At 38.2% G+C, this 27920-nt stretch overlaps 1 long non-coding RNA gene across 1 annotated transcript in view; it reads left to right on the top strand.

Moving 5' to 3' along the window:
• LOC107075498 (uncharacterized) overlaps positions 1 to 27920 on the top strand; it is an 82072-nt gene that overhangs the window by 4050 nt on the left and 50102 nt on the right. Inside the window, exons 2-3 of the long non-coding RNA XR_001477019.2 lie at positions 14643 to 14735; positions 18953 to 19151. This is a non-coding gene — a long non-coding RNA (uncharacterized lncRNA). The remainder of the gene's footprint in view (positions 1 to 14642; positions 14736 to 18952; positions 19152 to 27920) is intronic.

Genomic DNA, 27920 nt, shown 5'->3' with positions numbered 1-27920 from the left:
TAGTATGTAAGTATTGCCCAATATTACCCTGCCAGTAGACACAAGGTTTCCACTCTTGAACCAAGAAATGACATTTCTGAGAAATTGATTGAAGGAAAGGTACAGAAAAGGTTGTCCTTTGTGCAGTTATTTCTTCACCTCTGTACCAGGCTCAGTGACGTAACTCCAGGAAGCACCTACAGGACACGTCACTTGTATGATCCATCCATTTTCTGAACTCGGCATATTCCCGGTGAACCTACCCCTGTCACGAAGGGGTACAAGGCAGGATGCCACTCAAGACAGGTACACTTGCCCTGGACAGACCACTCACACACAAAGCAAGAGACTCCAGTTAACCAAATGAACATGCGTCCACATTTGAATCTAACCCAGTTCCCAGCATCTGTGAGACAGCAGTGCTGCCTGTCATTCCATCATCAGGCCTTTTATTTATGTTTAGCATTACGGAGCTTAGCATTAGTATTTTTAGGAGAAAAGACTTGTGAGACAGGTTATTTGCTCAATACAGTACACGACTCTTACCATATTCATGTTATTTTTTAACTTATCTTCTAGTCCCTTTGAAAAGCTGAAAGCTAAATTCTCTTTCTGAATTGATTATTTGATGTGCAGGCTTAATCAAGCAGCTTACCTCATCTGGTTTACGACTGGATTTGTCAGTTCTAGACTCTGTGGTCAAACCTAGAGCATTAAAAGGGGTGATTCTATTTGCTACTTTGGTGACTTCTGTAAAAATGTTTTAGAAGCATTTTCTTTAAAGAGAGTAACATCTGGCGACAGGTAATTGATGTTGTTGTGTTCTTTTTTGCAGTGAATGCCGCAAGCATCATAACTGGGCTTTAAATTTATTATGTCACATTCCATTGTGCTTTTTTAGATTCCGATCCCGAACATATAGATGCATTTTCTCTGTAATAATAACCAGAAAAGAACAGCTGATCCTAAGTAAAACACACGGTAGGCTCCTCCAATACATCTTCCATCGGGCAGAGCAGCTTAAAGCAACTCTAACTCTTTAAGAAAAACAGAGCTCTTCATCTGGGTGTCTGGAGGGCTTTCGGTTGCCTCTGCCTGGTATGATAAAAAAATGAAAGACAGACAGAAATGTTGCCAGAAAAAAAAATCAGTGTGGTTGGTCCACTTTGCAGCAGCAATGTTTCACACAAGCCTGTTTGGAGGTGCCACCTTTGCCTTCTGCCTGGTGTTTTGAACTATTTTTATTTGTAGCAGTCTCTCCAAATATGTATGGCATCATCAGTGCTGACTTTATTTGTTTGCTTCTTGTGAAACAAGTCAGCAAGAAATGTGTTTGGAAAGTGAAAAGTAGGCTGTGGGTAATAAGAGAGGCAAACCTGCTCATCAGATGCTAAATCCATTTTTGGGTCTCATTCCATTGCAGACCATGATTGCTTAATTCAACCAGTTAAGTGGATAAGAAGCATGACCAGCGTGGTATTTGGATCTTATAGATCACTCGGGTGGCAATTGAAAAGTACCTTTAATTATACCGCTGGGATCTGGCACTCAAGAAGTGAGGTTGCCAGCCCCTGTCCCAGGCTGTGTAATGTCCTTGTCAATGAAAATTAAAAGACTGAATTTGTAGAGTTTTCTAGTTTTGAGTCAAACATCACTTTGTTAAAAAAACATTTTTTAAAGACTGGGTTTACTTTTTCTATTTTATTGTCTATTTTTTGTGTACAATGCTCTACAATGACATTTTATAATGCACTTTTTTAAAATAACTTTATCAAATAATCTTTATCAATTATTGTTTAAACAATAATCCAGCACCAAGTTTTCAGTTTATCTCTTGCTAAAATCTCTAGTTTTGGGAAATCAATGTTCTGCGTAATGATTGTGAAGGATTTCTAATTGCTGTCTGCATTCAATTGCATCTCCACTGGAAGATGTGAGTAGAGTACTCAGTGTCCCCCTGCTCGGGCCTACACGGGCAGTGTGCACACCCCAATGCACAGCTGGGGACCCCTGGAATAGCACAGGAGATAGATGTATTTTTGCCAATGAATTCTTTCACAGCTTTCCATAAGAAACAGTCATGACAGAGCAACTGTTTTCAACTTTTACTTTCCAGCTCTACATTTGATTCTAGTCTTTTTCTAGGGATCATCCTGCAATTTCCTTTGCTGCGTGTATGGCTGATAAAAAACACATTTACATTCCTCTTTGTGTTTTCAGTAGTCAGTGCATTTGAAACAGCAACACTCGAGCACCCAAAAATTAAATAAGCTGTGGAACGTCTTTTTATGAAGACTGCAAATTTACCTATAAATACAAAGTGGAGGGAACTTTTATGGAGGAAACAGAAAAGTCATAAGATAATGAGCTTTGTGGCAAAAAGTAAACTTCCCTGACATCATAGGGCTTTTAATTTGTATATTATGATTTATAGAAAAAAAATACTTGATATAATTGGATGTTTAATTATTTTGATTTATTGAAAGCAACTGATATTTTTGTTCTCTGGGAATAATGATCTCCTGTTGTGTAGTCTCCTCCTTCATATGAACTGATGTCAGAAGGACTAGATTGTCAAAGATTTAAAACCTCTACAGTACCAGCCAGTGGGCGATTCTGAGAAATGAGCTGTATTAATTATTTAAGTTCAAGTAGGTAACTGGGTCAGCATGCGTAGGCTGCAAAGGAACAAGTAAAGGTTTATTCCATGCTGAAATGAAAAGAGACACAACGTTTCAGCTGTGGAGCTTTCTTTAGGTGTCAGCCTTCACAGCCAAAACATTGTCTCTTTTAATTTATTTTCAGCATGTATTTATTTTATTATATTATACAAAATATCTAAAAGATACAGTCTTCTTTTAACGCTTGCTGGTTTAAACAGAAAAGCCTTTTTTCAGATTTAACAGAATGGGATGAGCTAACTATATTAATTGCACTTTGTAATTAAGTTTATTTTCTGTTCTGAAGCTGAACCATCTAATATTTACACAAATAACTTGTTGGATATGTACTTAATGTTATTTAATATTCTTGAGTGAGCAGATGGGTTTGTTGATTGAGTAGTAGGTTGCCATGGGATAATCAAAAGCTTACACTAAGTCATGTAATTTCCACAAAGGTGCTCCAAGTTATGTGTTCTCAGCCCTCTCCGTCTGGTTGCAGCAGCTCATGAAGACTATCACAACATTTAAGATAAGGTAAGATAACTTTATTAGCCATATACAATTTCTTGCATTAGGAATTTGTATTTTCGCATATCCCAGCTTGCTCTCCATGAGACACACAAGCAGTCTGTCCAGAGGCAGATCAGGTGTAGGTGTCTGCACTGCCAGGATTGTGTTAATGCTAAAAGAGAGATCATTTTCACAGTATGTCACATTGAATGCTGAAAACAGACCATGACCATGATTCTTTTATCTGTATCTTCTGTGAGTTTGTTTGACATGTGTGTCACTTTTGTGCATCAGGATCATTTTTTGTGTATATAATAATAAAGCATTTTATTTGCTAAGGTTATGGCTTGTTTTCACTATGAGCAAGTGGTGTATAAATATTCATCGACGACTGTAATGAGAAATCTGCTATGTATGCGTATTATGTGATGGGCATATACAAGTCCATGCCAGGTGCAGTCGGTAAAGAAACTTTTTATTCTGAAGATATATCTACACACAGCAAATCTATATACAGCATATATTATTTAAAACACATTTTTGTTTAATTGATGCCACCTATCTCTTAATTTAAGTGCTATTTGATAGTCAATAGATTAAATTAAATAAAACTCTCTAACAGATCTTTCATTTGAACAGGAAGGCTTGGCCTCTCTGGATCCTTTTCTGCACAGAGGTTTTATAATGTTAGTTCAATCAGGAAACTTGTGTGTTTTTTCCTAGCTGCCAAAAACTTGGCATAATATTGAGCTTTTCTACCTAAAAATAACTCACCTTCAGTACGAATGTGGCCCAAAATAAACACTGACTTGAAACCCTTTTACACCTGTAATGTGGTCTCTCAGTTTTGCAGGGCTTAGCAGACACTGAGAATTGTCAGGAATTGTGAGAATTGTCACATTGTGGATATTCTGCTGGATGGTGTCTGAATGTTTATTGTTCAGCTGGCTTAAATCAGTTTTTTTAAAACAGGTTACAAATAAGAAAAAAAACATCTTTATCTCAGGATCTCAACCAGTGGTTTCTTGAAAGAAGCTATAAGACTTGGAAGCTTCCCTTGTTGCAGACTCCCGCAACCCTTTGTGTAAAGAAGTGCCTGCTGTTCTTGGTTTTAAATACATTTCCAATAGTTTGCTTCTGTGTACTTTTTGTTGGAGAAATTGGGCATCTACAATCTTTGATAGATCATTTTGTACAGATAATGTGTGTCTACAATTCATTATCCATAATGACTTATAATAAACTATATATGAAAAAAAAAATTAGTTACAAACTTACCAGTTTTATCAAACAGTTCTCAGAAAAGAAAAGAAAATGTCCTTTATACATTATTTATACAAAGCTAAGTCTTAAATATATATGCAGTAATGTATGGCACATACAAGTAAAGGTATGATTAAAAAAATGATCACATCTAACCAAAACCCTCTTTGGGGAGAGGGGTGTATGGAGTGTATGTATTATAGTTTGTTTGTTATTTTTCGGGGTACTGCCCTACAACTACAACTTGAGATTTGACAAAGACTGTCAGCTCTTAACATGCTGGAATCTTTGAGATTTCAAGTTTTTAATCTTCCATATCCTTTGCCAAACAGTTTTCTGGGGGAAAATATAAACAATATTAATTGGGGCACAAAGTTAAACATATCTCCTTTTTAAGTATGAGTGTGTGTTCTTCAAGATGTTGGTTTTGTCCTCGGTAAAATCAAGGGCAAGTCAGTGGATCACAATGTCTTGTGTGATCAGTGAAAGTAGAGTTAAGTTTAATTTGTGACATTTCAAAGCAGGAGAAGATGTGCTCAGTGGCCACAATATTACTGTGGCCACTGTGCTATGTATTGGGTCCTGGACAGAAGCAAGGATAGATTGAAAAGATGTGGCTGTTCACAAGGTTTGGCAGTCTTTGTAGACCAGTTCCATATCATTCCTTGGGAAGGACTGCCTTCATTTAGAATGATCCATCCTTCCATGTTCTTATCCGTTATTCCAGAACAATGGGCTCAAAGCAGGATAAGCACAGGACATGAGGCCATCACTGGACAGACACAGACACACACTCAACATTGCTGACTACTGTGTCATCATGCTGCCCACTCGAATCTTGGTTAAGGTTAAGATCTGAAGCTGTGTGGGACTGAGCTGCATGTTCCACTAATTCCACTTTTCAGTAGGGATGAGGTTGGAGGATTATTCCGATAGAGAAAAGATAATTGAAATCCATCTCATGCTCCTCCAACCAAACGTGCATCAGCTGGCAAAGAGATAGTCTATTCCTGTCAGCGGCTGTTCCTAATATTTTGGCCAGTGAGAAACGCAGTGAGATTTGGACAGCTTTGTAAAGGTGGTGTGCTGCTCTTGAGCAGATGCTTCACCACAAACATGAGGGATGTTTTGCTGTATCGGTTCATGTAGGGCAGTCGAGTCTTTTAGCAATGTTTATGCAGTGATATGACCTAGAATGAAAACCTACACTTTCCACATTTCTGCATTTAAGACAGAAAACTGGATGAATGTTTTTTTTTTCTTGTGGTGTTTGCAATGTAACAGTTACTTGATGCTCATTATCTTACTAGGTTTAGATAGGTATGTCTTTGGCATTCTTTACAAAAAATGATAATATTTTACAAACAAATATGATCAGGCATATGGCTTTAACTATCTCGAGTTCTTGGCGTGGAATAAGGCACGAGTTTCTGGTGTCTCACACTTTCAGGTCACATCCACTTCAGCTTCTCAAACCACAAAGACAAGCCTGAAATAATTGGCTGGTTTTGGTTTAAGACTGATTATGAATAAGATAATTAACAACACAGAAGAATCACTTTAGTTTTTACTGAAGGCAGATTAAATTGCTTGAGGAGATATCTCGTGTATCTCATCTTTTTCTGGTTAAAGAATAGTTAGCTCTAGTTCACAACGCAAAACGTTTACAATACTGATCATTTCGTATTCCACAAGAGATAGTTACATAGTTATAAGGTCAAAAAGAAACGGGAAGACTTTTTCCTTGAGAAAATATACATGGGGGATTAGTCAAAGACCTCACTGCCTTTAGAAAAGGTTCCTTTATCTTAGTCCCAAGTCTCCCAATGGCTAACTGTATTTTACCCTGAGTGACCTGGAGAGCCTCCTTGTGCTCTGTCCTTATGCTGTATCTGCTAATTATCAACTACTTTTTTTCGTCTTATTTTTTAATAATAATAATAATAATAATAATAATAATAATAATAATAATAATAATAAAAAATTATGTGAGCATTTTGGATAGTTGTTTATTGTTAATTGCATAGGTGACATTCTAATGCCTAATTGTAATTTGGCATTAGTAATTGTAATTGCTGACAACAGTATAAAACAGGAGTCAACATTTCCTACAAAGCTGATGCACAGGGGTGCAAACTCGCATAGATCTCTTTTCTTCTAGCCCTGCAAGGAGTATTTCTGCGAGTCTATCAGCATACAGTGAACTTCTAAACACACAATCGTCCTGCTGTGGGGGTCAGCACACTACCGGAGGAGATCTGCTCTGCTTTCCAGAGCTTGTGGTTTCACAGGTATGCGTGTGGTAAACGGAGTTCTTATTTTATATATTTTGCGAATACATCCTTGGCTGGAGAATATGTCTTTTTTTTATTTTGGACATAAATAAACACTCCAGCAATAAATCTTTACTTGTTATTTCCTCGGTTTTGCTCCCTTGAGCTGATGTTCAAATACAGGATTTGCTTGTTGGACGTGACCCCTCCTTCCCTTCCCCCACCTCCTTCTGCAGCCTCTCAGGTTGAGAGGGGTGAACAGTTGCTCTTTCAGCCCTGGATGACAGCGCTTCCAGTGTGTGTGTGCCCTGGCAAGTCCCAGGCTGTGGGGGCGGCCTCTTTACCCAGGAGCTGCTTTTCATTATTCGTGTTTGTTTTGGCAGTGGCCAGATGGCACTTAGGAGCTCACAGCAGTGCAAGTGTCCAGACCAACACGCAACGCTTGTGTTTGGAATACATGGACACCGGTTCAGTTTAGATGGACTTTTGTGCGTTCCAGCCATTTTTCAAGTGAAAGCAATCCTCGAGCTTTAAAACTGAAAGAAAAAAAAACATTGCAGAAAAACCAAACAACAGCTCGCTTTTCTGTCAGAGGACTCACAATCCAGTTTTCTCGGCTGCTTGAGAATAAGAATGGTCAAGGTGGTTAAACACTGACACAATGCACGCCTTCTGTGCAGGACTGTAGCTGAGCGCACCCCACGAAAGCCCACAACAGTACATGCCTATTTGAGACCTGGCTAGTGTTTGCATAGTTATAAAACCTGTAGTGCTTAACAACCATCAGTGTCATTCCATCTGTGGGCTGACTACATTTGCACAAAACTCTGAAAATTCATTTGTATGTTTCCTGCTTAATAAGTACCAGGATCCAGTGGCACACAACAGGCCTCCCTCCTTGAATTGAATCAAACTGCATCAAAATAAAACCATTTCTCTCCATTTTCATGCCTGTTTAATACATTAAAAAAATGAAACTGTCATCCCTCCCTCACCTGTTAGTAATTTCTTTTTTCACTGTACTGATAAGTTACTCAATGTCTTGGGGTCTAGTGCAGTTAATCTTGAGCCCTTCGGATTTAATTAGGCACTTCCAGACACTGTCCATTTCTGTGTACACTAGAAGCAAGGTTGTGAAACTGTCTGTGTGGGATGAAACACTGTTTGGTTGGTTTCACTTCACGCAGAGCAAGTTTGTGCACAGAAAACAGATCTCAAAAGCAGGGCTTGGCTAAGTACACCCTGATGAATTTACTGTATCTTTATGTTTTCACACCTTAACCATGTTGTCACTGTGTTGCACCATGGAAATTCTATGACATATTACATGCAATCTTTGAAAGGAATGTTTATTCTTGTTGCCCATGTAATGACCATTTAATGTCTTTCAATCAGAAACACAACCTTGCAGGGATCGTCACTCATTTTTATAAGAGAAATAAATAAATATTTTGATGCATAGGAACACAATGAGTGATCTTGCTTGTTCATTTAGCTTCTAGTAGCTCTCTGATGTATTGAACCCTCCTAGAGCAGTAGCTTCATATATTGTAGCAGTTTGATTTTTTTTCAACCCATCCACAGCTCCTGTGTACAATAAAGTATCTAATATCTGCAGAATGCAGTAGGTTCAGTGAGGTAAGGAAATATTGAACAGAATGTCAGACAGGCAATGTGAAACATTTTTGCATTTCACCTGTAGTGTGGTATTGGGTATTAATGACTATAGAAAGTTTAAGTAACTTAAGCAGGGTTGTGTTGTGTTTTTACTTATACATGTATCCAGTTATGTTTTAATGACAAAAGTTTCAATTTGAGAGAAGCAGTTAGTTTATGACCTTACTTCCTGTGGTATGAACTTTTTTAGCCAGTTACCATATTGTAAGCGCTGGATACTGGTAAACAGCTCTACATGGGACAATATCTAATCATACCTTTGTGGTTTTCTCGATGGCTTGTGCCCTGACTTGTTATATCTCAGAACTGGGAGGAAGTATAAAAATGTATCCTGCCACTGCAGCAGTGAGGACACAGCCTGACATCTGTTACCATGCAACATGTGTGTTCAGACAGCTAATGTGATCTGGAGGCGTTTTGAGTGGCCTAGATACTGTGTGCAAACTGAAATCTTTGAAGATTCGAGACAAATGTTGACATTTAAAAATAAGTGCACATTTGGAGTTTCTTCTCATTATTTGGTAAACTCCTGCACACTGTACTTGGCATTTTTCCTTGATTTCAAAAAATGATTCTCACATTTTGGATTGTAAATTCCTTATTGCTTCTTTTTCTTTGTTTTTAGGACAAACACACCTGAAAACGTGAAGCCTGCTGCCCTCCCCAGGGGGCGCTATGTCATTCTTAATCCTCGTAACTCTGCATTTATTGACACAGGGAAAAATATGGCTGGTGGATCCCCAAGGGACGGTGGGCTTGACATTCGCTGGGAACACTGTTAAACCAAACAGCCTTAATTGAAGGAGACGCTACAGTTGCTCCACTGTTTGACTTGGGGCAGAATTTATGCTGGCAGAATTTTAACCGCTGGCAAAGGAGCCCTGATTTAAAGATCAGCAGACACTGAGCTTTCGTGTGCCAAAGATGCACTTGGGAGCATGTGCTTTATTAAGAGCTGTTTTTTTAAATGCACTGTAACAAGGTAAAATAATAAAGAACCCCCCCCTGAAGGAGCTGTAGCTAACATTTTAACAAAATAACCAATGATATTAAATCAGGAGCACCAGATAAACTACCATTATTGATTTTTAGCAATATGGTGTTAGAAGGACATTTATACCTCTGACTCTAGATTTATATAGAAATCAGAATTGATGTGGTCTAGGTTTTTGTGAGGAAAACAAATGACATATACCTGTAATATTTTCAGTTCATAAAGCATGTTCTTACTATGATCAGATTGGTAGGTAAAATATGAAAAATGTACACGTTCCTCATGTGTTGAGTGGAACAGAGCCTGAATTGGACAGTAACGTGGAAGAGTCATGCCCATATCATTAGAGAAGATGTTCCTCAAGAAACCTGAGAGCACTTCAAGAACATTTACAAACGAGAGGAGGCTTGTTCTTGAGGTGTGAATGTGGTAATCGACCCGTGGCAATGAAATGATTATTATACAATTTTAGTTTGAGGCTTCTATTAAGAGAATGTGGAGCCTTTTCTGCATTGCAGCAAAAACAAGGGCAAAGATGGGGAAAAAAACCTTCACATCTTTCATTTCCGCTTCCATCAATAAGAGCAAAACAGTAAGATCCGTGCAATGGGGCACATCTTTTGCTCACTGTAATGGAAATATTTCTATCTAAAAGTAAAATGAGATCTTTGCTATGATTTTTAATTAGCTAATTTGCCATGTGGAGTTCATGTCTCTTATGTTCCTGTGAAACTCTCAGTTGTTCACTTTGATAACTCACTGTAGACTTTCTGTTACATTGTGTCAGCTTGCTTTAGATTCTTCTGAATCGGCCTCTGATTAATTAGTCTATGACGTAACTTCCAAAAATGTATTAATGGATCAAACAATTCAGAGAACCAAAGTCAGAGACTGCATTTTGCATTGGAGTGGATGCGGTGCAATTTACAAAAACAGGGAGATGAATAAGTATAACCCATGATTTTCTGCAAATTATCCTAGATATTTTTAGCATATATTATGTTTTTGCACTGCTTGCTATTTTCTAAAATTACTACTGGGCAGATTTGACTTTTATTTCCCTTTAAGACAACAACACAAACAAGTTTTAAAGTGTCACATAAATATTTCAGAGAGTTTCCATGTGTATTCTAAATCATTTTTATTTAGATTTGGTAACACAAGGGTCTTATTTTTCCTTTTTCAGCTAAGTGCCATAAACTACATACTGTATGGCAAGAAACCTTTTTTATGAACACAGTCATGCGTGTTTAAAGTGAGATGTGAAAAAAAGTATTACAGTATTTTTCGCCAGTTGAAAAAGTTGCCAGCACTCAGTATCTGGGGGAGAGTTCCAAGCATTATAAAGCAGGTGTTGCCTTCATACTCTGTGCTGTTCCCTGCTTAACTATCAATACGAGCTTCTGCAGTAAGTGCTTGATTTTATTGTTTAGTGCTGAGATTATTTTATAGAGGAATTATTAAGTACTGGTTTTTACTTAAAGAGAAACTTAAAACATGTCAGTTTTTTGGAATGTCAGTTTTGCTGCATCTGCAACGGTGCTAAAAAATTTAGTTCCAAACCTCTATGTGAGTAGTTAATTGGTATAGAACACCGTTGTCCATAAACAATTTCATGTTGGTATTTGCTGTTTTTAATTTGGTGAAGGGGACTCTGGGCACAAGTTCTGGAAGAAGTATCTGGGTTTTTTAACCTGGAATGAGGTGAAAGTAAGAATAAAAAAAAAGAAACCAGAAATGAAAGACATTTTTGTTGTATCTTTCTGAACTCCTTCTCTTTTCCTGGTCAGCTCCCTCTGCGGGCCTCTGTGGGTTTTCAGATGTGCTGTTTTATTTAAGTGTGTCTGGTTTATTTAGCACGACCAGCAAGCCCATTGAATTTGGCCTCAGTCTGAGCATTTGGTAGTGTGGGCTGATTCTTTTGTGTTACATGACTTTCATGTTAGGATAATAAACTTGGAAAAGCACTACTGCTGAACACAAGCTCACTAGAAAAAAATGGAAAAGGAAGAAACAAAAGCAATAATAAGAAATGGATGCAGATCTGAAACTGTGGCTAGATTAGAACAAGTCAGCTGGCGAAGGCTGAATCATAAGAGCAATAATGGTCATCTTTATTTCATAAAGCGCCTTTCTTGGCAAACATGTCTGGTCTAAGCAATATAATACACATAATACTAAACAAAAGATATAAAAGTGACAAAAATTACAAAATTGAGACCCAGGGCTTTTTTAAAGAAAGGCTTAAAAAGCAGCTTCAGTTTCTGTGATTTGCCACAGCCTAGTCAAGGGGTGGCCAGCCCTGCCAGGACCAGTGTTCAGTCGTTCAAGGCTTTCAAAGACAGGAGTCCAGCAATGTTGTTGAAACTCATACCCTGCTTTCATTTTAAGTAATTGGTCATTGTGATTCTGGAATCTATTAATCAATTATGAGCAACCAAGCAGGCTAGATGGACTAGATTGATTTTATATTCTTAAATATATCTGTATCTGTCTGCCTGGGCCTTTTCCATTGTTAAGCACAAATGAATCCAAATGGGAGGTGGATCTTTATGCCACTGGCATTGATGTATTGTGAGATGATAGGGCACTTGCTCATTTTAATATAGCACGGCTCAGTGGTGGAGGAAGGGGTGGGTCATATATCAGAGGCTTTCATTTAGCTGCTGCTTCAGTGGATCTAATGAAGAAGTGACAGTTCCTAACTAATACTGGACATGATCTTTATGGAACTGAGTGTGTTTGGAACTGGTGGGGCAGTGATGCTGCCTGAAAAAATGTAAGATGGATTTTGAGAGTTCCATGGTGTATACAGAAACAAGTAATAGGTTAATTCCATGCTGAAAAGAGAAAAAAGAAAACACAATGTTTCGGCCGTGGAGCCTTCTTCAGGTGTGAGGTATACAGAGAGTCTAGTGAAAGTGCAAAGAAAAAAGTACCTTAAATGTACATTAACGCCTGTCATCAGTACCCATTGTTGTGTCACAACCCTGTCATCAGTTCTCAATGAACCATTAACTATGGTCATGTTGAGCTATATATTCTGTATATCTTGTTTATTCATAGATTTCTTCTACCTTGATACAACATCCAGACTGAGATCAGTGTTTTAAAAAATTGTCTAATTGTACTGAGTCACATAATTGCTCAGCTTTTATTTAGAATTCAGAACAGAACAAAAACATGCCTTACAGAAATTAAGTGTTGTTGGAATAAGACCATTTTTGACATTGTTGTCTGACTGAAACAAGCACCTAGCGCCAAGCATCAAGACGTTTAATCGTGCTTCCAAAGAGATCTATTAGAAATGACCAAAAAGAAGAACAACAGTCTGACAAGCTTGAGAATACATGTGACCAGAAGTCAGCAGCACTGTCATGCATCACTGCACCAGAAGACTGAGCCACACTTGCTCTTTGCACCAAACTAATGTTGTTTACATACTGTACTCTGCATTCTGACAGTCTGACTGTTTAAATGAGACCACTTCCACATTAAGCAAGGTTGCCTGCCTAGCAATAGCAGAGAAGTGCTGTTAACCTATACTATACTGTAAAAAGGCGCCATCCTTCCGTTGAGACGTAAAACTGAGGCCCTGACTCTCTGTGGTCATTAAAAATTCCAGGGTGTTCCTTGAAAAGGGTAGGGGTGTAACCCTGGCGTCCTGGCCAAATTTCCCATTGGCCCTTCCCAATCATGGCCTCCTAATAATCTCCATCTCTGAACTGGCTTAATCACTCAGTTCTCCTCCTACTGAGAGCTGGTGTGTGGCGAGCGTTCTCGTGCACTATGACTGCTGTCCCATCATCAAACTGGGTGCTGCACACTGGTGGTGGTGGATCCCCATTACCTGTAAAGCGCTTTAAGTGGAGTGTCCAGAAAAGCTCTATATAAGTGTAAGCAACTATTATTAATTATTATTATTAATCTGAAATATTGTTTGTCCCAGATAAAGATAAGATTCTCCTCATGCTATCTGCATCAGAACTAAGGTATTGGATGGAAGACTAATGCAGCTCATTGACAAAACTGCTGCTTGATGTCTGGTAAGCAATGAGACAGCAGACTCAGGAAACCTAAGAACATAAGAAAGAGAGGAGGCATTTGACTCATCTGGGTCTTTTAGCTGTTAGCAACAAGTCTGGCCAAGTCTCAGGCCAGATACTGTACCTCTCATTGCACTGTCTCTGAATAGTTCTAGCTTTTTTTCTGTGGGGCTCAGCTGTTTTATCAACCACTGAATTAGCAAAGGAATCATCTCTTCAGATAACACACTTATCCATTTCTTCTTATAATATAGATTTGGTGAAGAAAGGGGAACATGGTCAGTTTTCCTACACCTGCTAGCCTGTTTTGTCATGGTTTACTATCAACTAAAAAGCTCCAAATTGCTATGCTTGATTTCTATGGTGACTAGTAAAAACTAGCAAGTAGTCTCTTTTAGGCCATCTGTGCTTAGAAAGTTCATGTTTTAGAACTGAAAGCTGATAACTGGTAACTTAAAAAAATGCAAATTCATTTCCATTAATTTTTATGAGTTCTAATTTTGGTTGGATAGAATATTAAAATTAAATAGTTTTCTTTATTTTTTTCATGACCTTTGTAAAACATTTAATGACACAGTTCTCACTGCATGCCAGTGTGTCATGGCACAGCGGTTGAAAACCACTAATGTATTTTATTTCTAATTATCATCTCTAAATTTACATGTAAAAAGTAGGACTTATTCATCTATAATTTGCTTTGTTCTGTTATGCAATCCTTTTTGTGGCTGCCACATTAGTCATTTTTCCAACCAGTGTGTATTACACAGTGTGGAGAGACTGTTAAAAGAGTAGTTGACATCGTGTTTATAAATTTGTAAGAGTTGCTAAATACAAAATCCCTCATTTCCTTTAGTACAATTGTTGTTGTATTACCTGGCTTGGGGAGTTATCATATGTGTGTCTAGTACTGGTAACTAACTTCTGTCTCTTATATGCTGATACTCTTTAATTAGCAATTATGTCTTTGTTCCTCTGAGGAACGTAAACACTTGAGTGAAATATTCAAGTCATTTTCCTTTCTTCTTCTAAATTACCACCTCTGAGACTCCATACAGAATCCTTTTCTCAGGTTGCATTGTATTATCTTAATTTAACTTGTTTGTAATTCATCGTGCTCATTTTTGTTAATTTTATTCTGATGTTGCTGTTTTTACATCATGCAACAAAGTGTTATCTTTCTGCTGTTTGTGTAACTGCTTTCCATCTGTCCATTTTCTAATTGTTTCTTCCAATTTAGGGTCGTGGGGGAAAACTTTGTTTTGGACTCTACCTGTAAATTCTGATCACAGTTGAGGCATTCATCCCTGGTCAACAGACAAGACCAATTCAGGTATTCTTTCTGATAAAATGAAAAATAAAGCAGTCTTTAACCATTTTTACTGTTTCAACTATAACTTCTGATGTGCTTGATGATTTTTCTCAATGTATGTGTCAGAAATTTAAATAACATATAATTGCCATTTCTTCCTAATTACATAGCTCCCTGATTTCATTACAGACGGCTACAGAACTAGTAAGGTATCACTGCAGCAACACTGTGTCTTTAAAATATTTTGCTATGCTTGATCCATAAATTTGATCCATTTGAATACTGGGACTTGTAATGCATTCAGATTCCTGTGCCTGAATGCTCTTTCTGATATGTAGGGCTACACCTGCACCTCTTCCATCTTTTCTGTCTCTCTGGAATGCTCTGTATCTGCTAAGGATGTTGTGTCCTTCCCCATAAGACTCTGTGAGTCATGCTTCTCTGATCCCAGTAGCATAAGTATATGCCAGTGCAGTAGCTTCTATGTCTTGCAATTTATTCCTAACACTCCTGGTATTTAGGTATACGTTTAGGCATAAGTCAGGTGTTTCCAACCCTTGTACTGGAGAGCCTTAAAGGTCACCTGTTTTCAAAGAAGCAGCACCTGTAAGCTACTGATGAATCTGTTCAGTTTACGAGAAGTCTGATCCTAGGGGGCTGAGGACTTCAGTCCTAAATGATCTCTAAATACTTATTCTAGCAAATCACCTCTTTGATTACAATGGAATTGTCCTAGTTCTTTAGAAATTTGTGAAACTAGCAGTTCTGTGACTCTCCTGGACCAGGTTTAAAGACCCCTGATATAAAGACTTAATACTCCTGGTCCTTCGATGATTCGATTTTCTCTCTGGTCCTCTTTTGGGTGAGGCTTGCAGTAACTAAAACTGTTATGACTGAAGTTGCCATGTCTTGCATTAGACAACATGGTGAAGGGAGGTACTGTCTGGAGCTTCCTGTTCTTGATTGTCTGTCTCTAGGTCCCGGGGAGAGCACACTTGTTTGGCAAGTGTCAGGTGGCAGTATTGGGAATCACTGCCATACCCCTCTTCCTCCGACACCTGTTCCCCACTTTTCTCTTTTACCTTCTCCGTGTAGGTGCTCTGTGATTTAAGGGTTTGCATCTCCATGAGTGTGGGGTTAGCGAGTTCCTCCTGCTCATGATGTTCCCTCAGTTCCTGAAGCCCTTTCACTTTTCTCAAGGAGGACCTGGGCCTTGTGGCAGTTTTGTGGTTGAATGCAAGACAGAATACAAACAACAAGAGGCCATTCAGCCTGTTTTGTAATTAGTAGCTTATTGATCCACGGATCTGATTCAGCCATTTCTTGAAAGAAGCCAGGGCATTTGTCTTGGAAACATGGAAAGGTAGTTTGTTCCATACTCTTGCAATGCTTTGAATAAAGAAATGCCTCCTGTTTTTATTTTTCAGCGCGCTTACATGTAGTTTCCACTTGTCCTCTGGTTTGTGTTTCACTGTGGATTCTGAAGGAGTCTGGTTGACTTTGTCAGTGCCATTGAGGACTTTCAATAGAAACCGGTCCCCTGTATAGTCTTCTCTGTTTAAGACTATAAAGGTTCAGTGCTTTTAATTACCCAGTGTAAGACAATCCATTAAGCCTGAAAATATGGGTACTCTTCTCTTGTCTGATTGGACTGATTCCAAAAGATCAACATATTTTTCTTCATGGAGGGACAGACACTCTTTAACAGACAATCCCTTAATTTAAATTCTTATTTTGTACTTCTGTTTAATTTCGTATGGTAATAGCTTTGTACATCGGTCACTTCCTTTTAATTGCCAAGAAGTGTCCCTTTATTGTACCAGATACAATACACAACATGTTTCTTTTCATATAGTAATATTGAAATAACCCTTTTTTTGTTTTATTTACGTACTTTTAGCCTCCATTTCAGTATTTATTTCTCTCTCAAGGCCTTTCTAATCTCTCTTTTTACCTGTGCTTGCAGTTTACTGATCACCTTTTCTTTAACTGGATTTATTTTATAAAGTGCCTTCTGTCTGTTTGTTATAACTAATATCTTAAACCTTTTTGGCCTCTTCTTTGTTTTTAGCCATTTTAGATCTCCTTATGCTTGGGATAAATCTGTTCTATAATTCAAGCAGAATCCATTAATCTTGTTGCCATTCATTCTGCACTGACTCCTTATCTTTCCTGTCCCTTTGTATGTCTGTTGAGCTGTATCATTCCTCCAAAACCTGCTTTCCTGACATTGTAAACTTTTGATTTGGACCCAGATTGTATTATTACAAAATTTACTTTAAACACACCATAAAGTGATCACAGCTTCCTAATGGTTCTCTCACCTCTGTTTCCCTCACTTTCTTTTGTTTAAGAGGTCTAGATCAGAATAAACATTTACCCTTGGAGGTACTCTAATAAACAGGGTAAGACAGCAGTCATTAACCATGCCTACCATTTCAGTTTTGGCTGAAAGTTATAGGTTGTAGACCTACAGTATAGGTCTTTTCTAGTCTTCTTTCCCATGTGGGGGAACTTGAAGTATCCCTTAAAATACTTGTTTGCACATTAAATTTTATATCACTATAGTGCTAAATAATAATTAATGCATTTGAAGGTCCATAGTAGACAAGTACCACTAACCATTGCACTTTTCTATAATTCTAAATCATACAGATTCTTATACCCTTGATTTCTCTAGTCTAAGTATACCTGAATACTCTTTCTCATATATAGAGCTACATCTCTCCTTCTTCATCTCTCCAGAACAGTGTATATATACTAATATTACATTTATCTCAATCCCTTTCAGTTGACTACAGTATGTATCTCAAATTCCATCATGATTGCTTCTAGGCTTCTAGCATTTTGTTTCTAGTGTTTAGGCATAAGTACTTAATTACCAGGTCCTTTGTTTTTCCTTTGGGTGTCACTGTGCTTTTTTAGCTTTTTACTTGAATTATCCAAGATATCTGTTAGAGATCTCTGTTTCTTCTAAAGTGATCGATGAAATATGAAGAAGGAATGTAACATGGTTCTTGACTTAGAACCATGGAATGGAATCACAGAATATACTTTCCCTTTCTTTGCAAAATCTGATGCTGTGAAATGAAATGATTAAGGTTAAACACAGAAGCCCTTCAAGTAAATGTTTACAGGCTGTATGAGGGTGCCAACACCCTTGTTTCAGCTCATACAGTATGTTTCTTCACCTTACTGCCTGATAAGATCAAACTCTCCTTTTCTTACTCTCCACGGTTAGTTGTTCTAATGGTATCAGGGACCTCTCTGTGCAATGCTGATGGTTGCTCTGGGTGTGAAAGTAAGTATCAGACTTTTCAGATTTTCTGCTGTTTCAATAGTGTCACGGGGGACCGACGTATAGTATGTGCTGCACATACTGTAACTGGATCCCAAAAAACAATTTCGTTTTTTAAATATAAAATATATGTCTGCATCAGTGGAAAAATACGTTCTGCTAATTTTTTCTGGATTTATTTTTTCTGCTTATTTTTGTGCTTGGGGTCCTCTTGCTGCACCATGAAATGTTTTCAGTTTGTGGTCATACCAGTGTTTCAAGGCCAGTGGTGACCTTTCGTTTACAGGTTTTTAAACTACCTTAGGTTCGTGACAAATACATGAAAACACTGTGAGGCACCAGCTGCTCGTGTAAGCCTCGTGGGAAAAGCCTCTTTCTTGCAAAGGGTTTAATATCTTTCTGGGGACAGTGCTATGGAAATGCAAGGAAATATTGATATTACTATTAAAATTAATATTATAATTTGACTCTACTATGTTTTTATGAGCTCATGGACTTGATTTCGGTTTGAGACCTTGTCTTGTTAGCAGAGCAGAGAATGAACTGACTGGAATTAATCAACATAATACCTCTGTCTGAACTGAAAGCTGTCATATCGTTTCAAGTACTTATTTTATATACAGTATATATGCACTTGAATTACCATCATCCTGTGGCAATTTTCTGGCACACAGGACCCGTCAGATTATAATTTTATATTAGGATTCTATGGTGACTCAATTACACCCCCTCCTGTTATATAAATCAAACAAAAAATAGACTGAGAGCCTTATTAGTGTAGGACTGGGTCGGGAATCATGAAGCGTTTTATTTCTGCAAATTATTACAGCAAAACTTGAATTTCAATTCCCCCACGTGCCCTTCTGGAATATCCATCAGATGGTTTTCGTTTTTTTTTTTTAAACGCCAGCCTCTGTTTTAGCTCTGTTACTCTGTGCAGGGTGGGATGAAGGAGAGGGCACTCCCTTTCGCATGATGGACTGACATAGCCAGGATCTGTGACCTCTGACTGGGCCCTGCTCTGCTCCCTGTTGCTGCAGATCACCTCCACAGCCACAGCTGCCTGTAAAACATTTCAAAACGAAGAAAGGGAAGACTGGTGTGTGAGGGTGGTACTGCACAGTCCCCGGTTAAAGCAAGTGAGAAAACCGCTAATGAAAAAAATATTCTTGCAGGGGTCTAACGAGAACCAGACGGACAGGGCAGGCCTTTCTGCAATTAGAGGGAAATTAGAGCAATAATTACCCAATAAATGCAACACATTTAAAAAGTGCAGGCCATATTGAAGTCAACTGGCTTGGAAGGGATGCGGTTAGCCTTGCAAGATATGTGCCAAGTCAAAGGCTGACTATGACCTCAACAGCGCCACCCTGATCTGCAGGTGATCTAGTGCAACTGCAACAGTGCACACATTTCTTGAAAAGCCGCGACCTCCTCACCTTATTGAGCTCTGCAAACAGGACACTTTCTCATTACTTATCTGCTTTTTCTAGCAGCCCGAGGCATGAATCTGGCTGTTTTATGTGATAATCAATACTGTAGGCATATTGATCTTTTTCCAGGACTTCCAGGAGACAGCTTGGCTTGAAGATTTGATGGATTTTCGAGATCACAGAATCAATAAAGTGTTCTAATGTTTCTATTTTTTCAGAAATAACATTTATACTATAGTTAATTGATTGTAGCTTTAAAGCAAGACTGAACTGACTTTAGAAAATAAATGAAATCCATGTACTCATGTGCTTTGGTGTTACGGATCATAATTGCTCCTAAAGTCACAAAGGGACTGTGGTACTGTTTACGAGCTAGTGCTTTGAACTCCTGACAAGGGAGTTGCGGGTTCAAATCCCTCGTGGTGCCACCTGGATCATAACATAAAAACCCAAATTAATAACAATACATAATCAATATGTATCCATATCTACAGTATGTCAGGATCTTTCACCATTCTCTTCACTTTATTGGAACAAGTCAGATTTAAAGTGTGGTGTTATCTGATGCAGAGTTGCATGCTTTTTCAGAAGTAAACTAATCATGTTTGCACAGATTAATCAATGAAGTGATACTCAGAGCCTTACTCATTCTGTTTTGTAACGAGATCAAATTATTTCAAGATCTGAGTTTTCAACAGAAACCTTTTCTTGTGGGTGATAGCACAGAACCTGATTAGTCTCATCCCAGACTTGCTTGTCGAGATTAACATTAGGCGTTTCAGGTATAGTGAAATAAATAGGATCAGTGAAAGAAGTGGTTAATATTCCCCCATGAAACAGTGCAATTTCAAGAATTAAGTCAATTTTCTATCACCTTGTACCTAATTTTAACAATCTGTTATTGAAATGTTAAGTTCTTTTTGCGGGAAATGGGTTATAAGGATAATGCATTTTAATTAATGAACCTACTGTCTTTGTCTCATTTGGATTTAAAATGGTTTTGAATCCACAGAGACAACAACATGACACTCAGAGCGTATGTTTAACCTCCTGCAGAGTTAAATGCAGAGTTAACAATCACCCTGAAATTTATTGTTGCTTATTATTCACTGGTTGACTCTGCTAGAGGTTTCACTTTATTAGAAGACAGCCTAACTTAGTTTTCATCATTGCAAAAGAGATTTTGTGTCTGCATTACAGGTGCGTTACATTCATCTGGCAGTTCCATGTTGTAAAAAGACAGGTGATACAAACCATGTCCTTTTTCACACAAGCAGGAAAATGGGAGAGAGCAGGTGGTTTTTGCACAGCAAGACGGAAGTGAGGATGCCTGTGGTTCTTTGGAAAGGACGGAGAGGTTTGGAAGATATATTTTATAGCCTTGGATTCAGGAGAACTAGAATGGGCAATTCTGCAACAAGAACGAGAGATTCTAATGCCAGACTCACTCCATCTAAGTATTCTCTAAGTAAGCGCTTAATACTAAGAGGGTATCAGCCTTTTTTTCACCCCAGTGCTGCCCTTGGAGAGAGAGGTGACAGCTTTACAGGGAGACCAAAATTATGCATTTGTGTTAAAACTGCTTTTCTTGGAGGCCATGGCCATCTAGCACACTTCAGCATCTGATTTGACATTTCTGCTGTGTGGTTTAAACAGTTAAATTTGTCCAGGTAGACATTAATGAGACTTAATTCACATTATGTTTCATTCATTTGTGCAATCTGTTAATTTAAGATCTAAAAACCCCAAGAGAATGTGCTGGATCGAGGTTTTCGAGGAGGATAATTGGGGGTTCTCAGTGATAATGTAGTTTTGAGGCTGTCTAATAGGAAATCATTGCATTTAGTTTGCTGAAATGAATGGGTTAAAAAAGCACTTAGGAAATTAAATGTGAAAATAAATGCTCAAATGCCAGCTATCAAGATCATGTTCCAAGAGTTGCAGATGCGCTTTAGAGCCTTGCATTCCCTTTCTTTGCTGACTTCATCCATGCCTAAGAATTTAATTACAGATCAGGGTCTCATTTCATTAAGAGAAGCCAGTGGAGGTGGGAGAGCTGAGAAGGTTCACATTAGCTGTCGTAAGGGGATCAGATGCTGACAGCTTAGCATAACAGGCAGCGATGTTTATAGGGGTAGCTGTGGGCATGATGGTGAGGGACTGCAGATACACAGCTGCCTGCTGGCTGCAGTTGACAAATGAAATGATCTGTTCTGTGGAGCAGTAAGAACAGACTTGAGAGCACAAGAAATGTTACCAATGGGATGGAGAGTTTTTTGCTTAGTTACTATTGATTGTTGAGTTGATGTTGTCATTCATAAGGGTCCCATTACAATGCCTTTAGTAGCAAGGCTATAACTCCTTTGGATTAATCTAAACAGCTTGAAGGCTTTTTTCGAAGAAGTGACTTTTACGCTCCCAGAGGTGGCAAATCATTCATTATTCCAAGCTTGCAGTCATGAAAAAAAGAAAGAAGTAAATAGATAATAAATGGAAAAGTCATGATTATACAAGCATTCAAACCCATTTCTGTGGCAAGCCTAAATTGACTTAAGTAGGTAGCTGCGTCAGCATGCGTAGGCTGCAAAGGAACAAGTAAAGGTTTATTCCATGCTGAAAAGAGAAGAAAAGAAACACAACAACCTTGATACCTGAAAAAGGCTCCATAGCCGAAACATTGTGTTTCTTTTCTTCTCTTTGCGGCTTGGAATAAACCTTTTCTTGGTCCTAAATTAACTTAGGTGCACCTTAAATTAAGAAAAGAATTGAGCTGTCAGCAGGGCAGGGACCTAGAACACCAGGCCAAAGCAGCACTGCAGTGGTTTAGGAATAGAAAACTGAACGTCCCATAGTGGTCCAGTCAAACACCTGCCTTGAATCCTACCGTGAGGGTGAATGTGTGAGAAGGCTTGAAAACGTTTTACTTTTTCACATGATGCTCATTTACACTAGTTTTGTAAATAAAGGGACTTAGTGTAGTAGTTGGTGTTGGGTTGATTAGAGTCCTTGGCATTGTGAGGAGTTGGCTTAATGAAGACTACTGTGCTCAATATCCTGCTGTCTGACATGGTATTCATGTGCTCATGCCTCACGGGCAGCCTGTTTAGAGGTATCTGGCTCACTATTCCTTTAACCTGCCTGAGTATGGCTGGAGTTGTCCATGTTGCTCTCAACAGAGGGGTTTATCACATGCTGGTGTCATTGTTTTCAATGAAGCCAACTAAAAAAGACAAATGAAAGCTGGGACTGACTGGTACTGATTACAGTATTAATTGACCACAAGGTTTGGTATTTGGCTCCATCATCACTGATGGCTGCTTATGAGTTACAGCTTCATCAAATGAAAAGGATTGAATTCACTGGCATTTTTCTTTAATACAGTGCACTATAGTAAAGAGCACTTTAACAATTTTCTACTCAGTACAAGATCAAGCAAAGGTGAATGTAAAATTTAAATTGAAAAATAAAAGTTCTTGTAGGCTGTCGGTTATTATTATGAAATTACACTGCACCGGTTTTTAAATTGTCTTCCATGAATGCATGTTTCTGGGTTGTTACTGTACATTCTTCAAAAAACAATATAAGAAAATATATTGAAAATAAATAAATAAAGAATTTGGAAAATATATGTATCTTTTTAAACACTTTCAGAGTTTTACTTCATTTAGATTGGAATTTATCACACACACCTCTCAGAATGACAATTTAAGAGTCTGAAGATAGTTTAGATTTTTTTAAGGATTCGTGACATTAGTACTTTATTTTTCATTTTTCAAAAATGACAGAAAGCACTGTATGAATCAGGCACTTTTTTGTCTTTAATTGCCTCATCCATTCTCAGATGTTGTACAGTTTGTGAAAAGCCAGGTAAATATGTTTGAATTCCTAAAGCCTCTCCTCTCTCTCTTTCTGGATAAATATTCTTGCATAAATAAATACTCTTGGTATTTAAATGCTTAATTTTTGCACAAAAAATGGGACAGCTAACATTTGCCAGATGTTTCTTTCCAAAACATGATATGTCATTATTAAGCCCTCATCTAAACACATTCTGGGACTGTGATTGATCACATGCAGCTATAAAAATAGATTACTACTGGTAATTCACATCATTACCTGATAGAGGTCAAGTATATCACACAAATGGAGGAAGAATATTGTGTTACGATCATGCGAGCACAGATGCGAAACAAAATGGATACAAAATATGTCAAATGCAGACTTTTTAGACAAGAGGCATCCAACCAGCAATTTTCAGTAGCTGCTCTTTCCTTAGAGGTAATTGGTGAGCAAGAGTCTAACTAGACATACAGGAGGCAAGGAAGGGCTATGGAGTCTAAGAGGACACTGGACATTGTAGGGAACACACACATGTAGTTACTCACAGACACATGGTGGGCAATTCAGAGACTTCTATTAACCTGGACAGCATAATTTTGCACTGTGAGAAACAACTGGAACACCTGAACAAAGTTTAGAGTAGAATCCTATGAAATCCTTCAGAGGTAATCAGACATTAATACTGCAGTCACTTCAGAGGGCACTATGCCCTCCCAACTCCTTGGTGTCAATTAAACAGTGGAGCATGTTGGAATTGCTTCTCTTAAGATTTTGCCATCCGGTGTGCAACCACCTGATTCTAGCATTCAGGTCTAATATAGGAAGACAGGGCTCTTTGTAATTGAATGTGAAGGAGGCGCAGAGAGAACTTGATGTTTATTTTATGAATCTGTAGGTGTTTCGCAATGTGGCTGTGCATGTTTATTGGCAAAACCATGATTATATTTTTCAGAAAACCTTTTTGGGTAGTTGTGTCATCTTACGAACTGCAAAGGATGGAGCGGAGGTTAACTCTATGTTGAAAGGGAAAAAGAAAAAACAGTTTGAATGTAGCCTTCTTCAACTGTGACGCTTGTCCCCGTTGATGAAACCCTCTTTTGATGTGACAGTAGCGCCAGTGTGACAAGAGAATCACTTATTTTTACTTAAATGTCTTGCAAACAGTAGTGTTGAAAAATACTCCCCAAACTAAGCAAGAACATGGGAATGGTCACAAATGACAAGAGGGCATCTAGATCGTTTAATAGATTTAGCAACCTAGATCACGGTCTTATTGGCTTTTTTCTAGAAGTTAAAACATCTCCAATTAAAAGTTTTAGTATGTTCTGTTTGAAATCCTTTAGTATTATGCAGCTCTAGTCGCAAAAAAATTGCAAACATGGGTTTAAATCTGTCTGATATGTTATGAACTGTCTTCCTACATTTTCCATTTTACGTAGATTGTACATCTACTATTGCAAGAGAAGAGGGATAGCATACATTCATTGCATTGTATCCTAGTATTTCATAGACATAACTCAATGCAGTGGCCTAGTATTCAACAGGGCCTCTCAGCTTCAACCACCTGCATCCAAGCCTTGTTTAACCTGAACTGGTTCACCACAATGTGGCCTCAGCATGGAAATGGACTGAAATCAGATTGAGGAGATGAAAGGGACTCCTTCACCTGAGAAACGGGTGGAATTTAAATTCCGCCTTTGAAAGAAAACCTCCCAACTGTTTTGTTGTTTTGTACCAATGAATTATTTGCTCCACCGCCAGATTGGGTGGCTTTTCATCAGCTGAGGGAAAACCACAGCAAATTGAGTGAAACACCCTAGCAGACCACATTTTATCCATCACATCTTTGTTCACTTACTCTGGGGCTAAGAGAGTACTCCCTTTCCACTGCTTTTAGAAGTGGGTCAGGGGGCTTTTGGAGAGAGAGAATCAATAACAGATGATTTTCAGTAAGGAGCACAAATGTGCTTCTTAAATTTGTTTGGCTTTTCCTTCATTTCACTCCATTCTTTGACTTTTGCTTACTTTTTAGCTCATTAGTGTTTTTTATGTCGTCTATGTCATCTAGGATATTTCAGTTATTGTTACAACTTCTCATAGTTGCTAAAATGCAACTTTGAACTCAGTTCCATGCTGGAATCTATACATTAAAATCAAAATAAAAAGAAAATTAAACAAATTAAAAGACTTGTACCTGTTAATACGGGTGTTCATTTCCCTAGGAAATACTTAACATCCAATCCGTTTTTCATGTCACATGCACTTGAGCTACAGTATTAACCTTTCTAAAGTGCCTCACGATACCTGCTTTAGCTAGTGCTGGATCCCAAATAGCATGACACCACCACAGTAGATGATGTATACGTATCAGATGCCATTGGCCAGCTGAACCAGCTACAGTGGTCCATTGACACAGGCGATTTCTCCACTACTGAGGGACTAGGGAATGATGCGATCAGAACAGGCTCTTTAAGAAACACATTACACTCTCCCTCTCTAAACTCTGCTGGTGTTTCAATGACTGATAGGGATCAGTCTGCTTGAGCCAGCTCCTTGACCTCATGGTCCACCTTAAGCTCTACATTCAGATAACTTGTTGGGAGCTACTGTCTCAATCATACTTGACATTTACTTACATACTGTTTAATAAAAATGGCAACATCACAATTCCTGTGCACTGAATTCTTTATTACATTTACTTGTCTACATAAAACAGGGGATTATCAGTTGAGCACTGGGGTTTTGCAGCCTGCCCTTATGGATGACTTGAGCAGTTTCATGTACATTACTGGAGCACGATTGAAGGTTGACTTGTGGAAACAGGATGCATTCTGACAGTCATTGAGTCGGACCAAAGAATAAATACTGAAACCAGTTTTGACCTTGGTGAGTTATACAAACCTCAGTTCCCTTTGAGCTGCATTTCTTGAGAGGTCTTTGTGGAAGTGATGAGCCTAAAGCCGAAGGATTCTTGATACACGGGTGTTATTGGAGAGATGTTTAGGGACTAAATGTGTTGAAAGGTTTTCTGAGGACAGCATCACAGTTGTGTGACATCTGCATAAGCAAATGTTGCAGAAAACAGGAGATCTCAGCATTGTACTGTACCTACAGATATGGTAGGTAGCATTCTGAGTTCAGCATTGTTCCTCCAGGTGTTTGTGATATACACCTTGGGTCTAATTTGGAATCACAGCTGGATGTAATTGTAAGTCAGACACGCAAAGCCGTCTGTTATCAATAATAAACCCTTTTTAGCCTTTTCTTTCTTTCCATCTGTGCTGCACTGTACATGTCCTGACTCTCCCTACAAGGATAAAATACAGTGAGCTTGACAGAACTGTGCATTCCTGTGCCTTCGAAGATGTATGTATTAATCTTCTATGTTTAAAAAAAAAAAACATAGGCATATTACATTTCGTGACGGTTGATGTGTATGCCAAAATATTATGTTATTAGTTCCCTATTTACATGAATAATGGCTCAGGCACACCTGTGAGCACATAAAAATTGAAACACTTTGTCAATAATTGTGGTGTGGTATCCCACACCATCCTCTTCCAGGTCGGTGCTTGACTGTGTTTAATTTAACATTTAATGTAATAGGGCCATCTTCTGATAATCGGTGACAGGTGTGAATGTGAAAAAATAAACCTGAATACTCTTGCATTTGGGTTAAAAGTTCTCCAGCAATCCATTAGATCATTATCTCCACAAAGAATATTAATGTGGCATATGTTTGGTGAAGCAGTTATTCATTGATTAACGGTCCATCCATGCAAAAGTAGTGTGGAGACTGCTTGCAGTGTTTGCAGGTGTATATCTGTTGAGAACAAAATAATAAATGATCTGTCACAGCACCATGCGATTCTCATTATCATACTTCAGACTCTGGTAGAGTTTATCTTTGCAAACAGATATCCTGACTTTGCAACATCACATTTTTTAATTTAATACAGGTAACGCATATGTGACCCTATTGGACACATAAGAGGCAATGTGTTAATGCATCTTTCTGTGTGCATGGATTACATTTTCTCACAATACATTATATTCAAGAGTGCAGAAATAAGGGTGATATATTACATTATATTACAATAATGGAGACACATTCTTGAGACTTTCCACATGGAAAACACATACATTTTGATGATTCAGAAAGTTATTCTACTGAATAATTTATTTATAATGCTTAAACGTATAATAATGAAGATGCTTTGTTCTTGTTTTAAGTAACATACTTAAAAAACACACAATTCATTATGTTTAGTAAAACAGCTGAATTCTCTTTTCATTAAATTTTATGGAGTTTATTCAAACTTTATTTAATACAGCTGTTAAAAAAGTAGATATTCTATGTCCACACCTAATGTTATTGTTAAACCTTTGTTTAGAAAGCATCAGTGAGACTATCCTTGCTAACTGACAGAAAGCTTAGAATAAAGCTGGGCAGCACTTATGATCTGTGCATAGAAGATAAATACATCCATCCTTCCATGTTGATCTTGGCAAGCAACAGGCGTAAAGCAGGATACCCCCTGGATGGGACGCCAGTCCATCCCAGAGCACATACACTCACACCAGGGCCAGTTTTCCCAGAAGCCAGATAACCTAAAAGTATCCCCTTGTACTTTG

The sequence above is a fragment of the Lepisosteus oculatus genome, chromosome 25 (assembly GCF_040954835.1).
Source record: "Lepisosteus oculatus isolate fLepOcu1 chromosome 25, fLepOcu1.hap2, whole genome shotgun sequence".
In the NCBI taxonomy this organism is placed as follows: Eukaryota; Metazoa; Chordata; class Actinopteri; order Semionotiformes; family Lepisosteidae; genus Lepisosteus; species Lepisosteus oculatus.
Note: the sequence above shows the minus strand (reverse complement) of the source record. Positions and strands in the feature narration are given on the sequence as shown.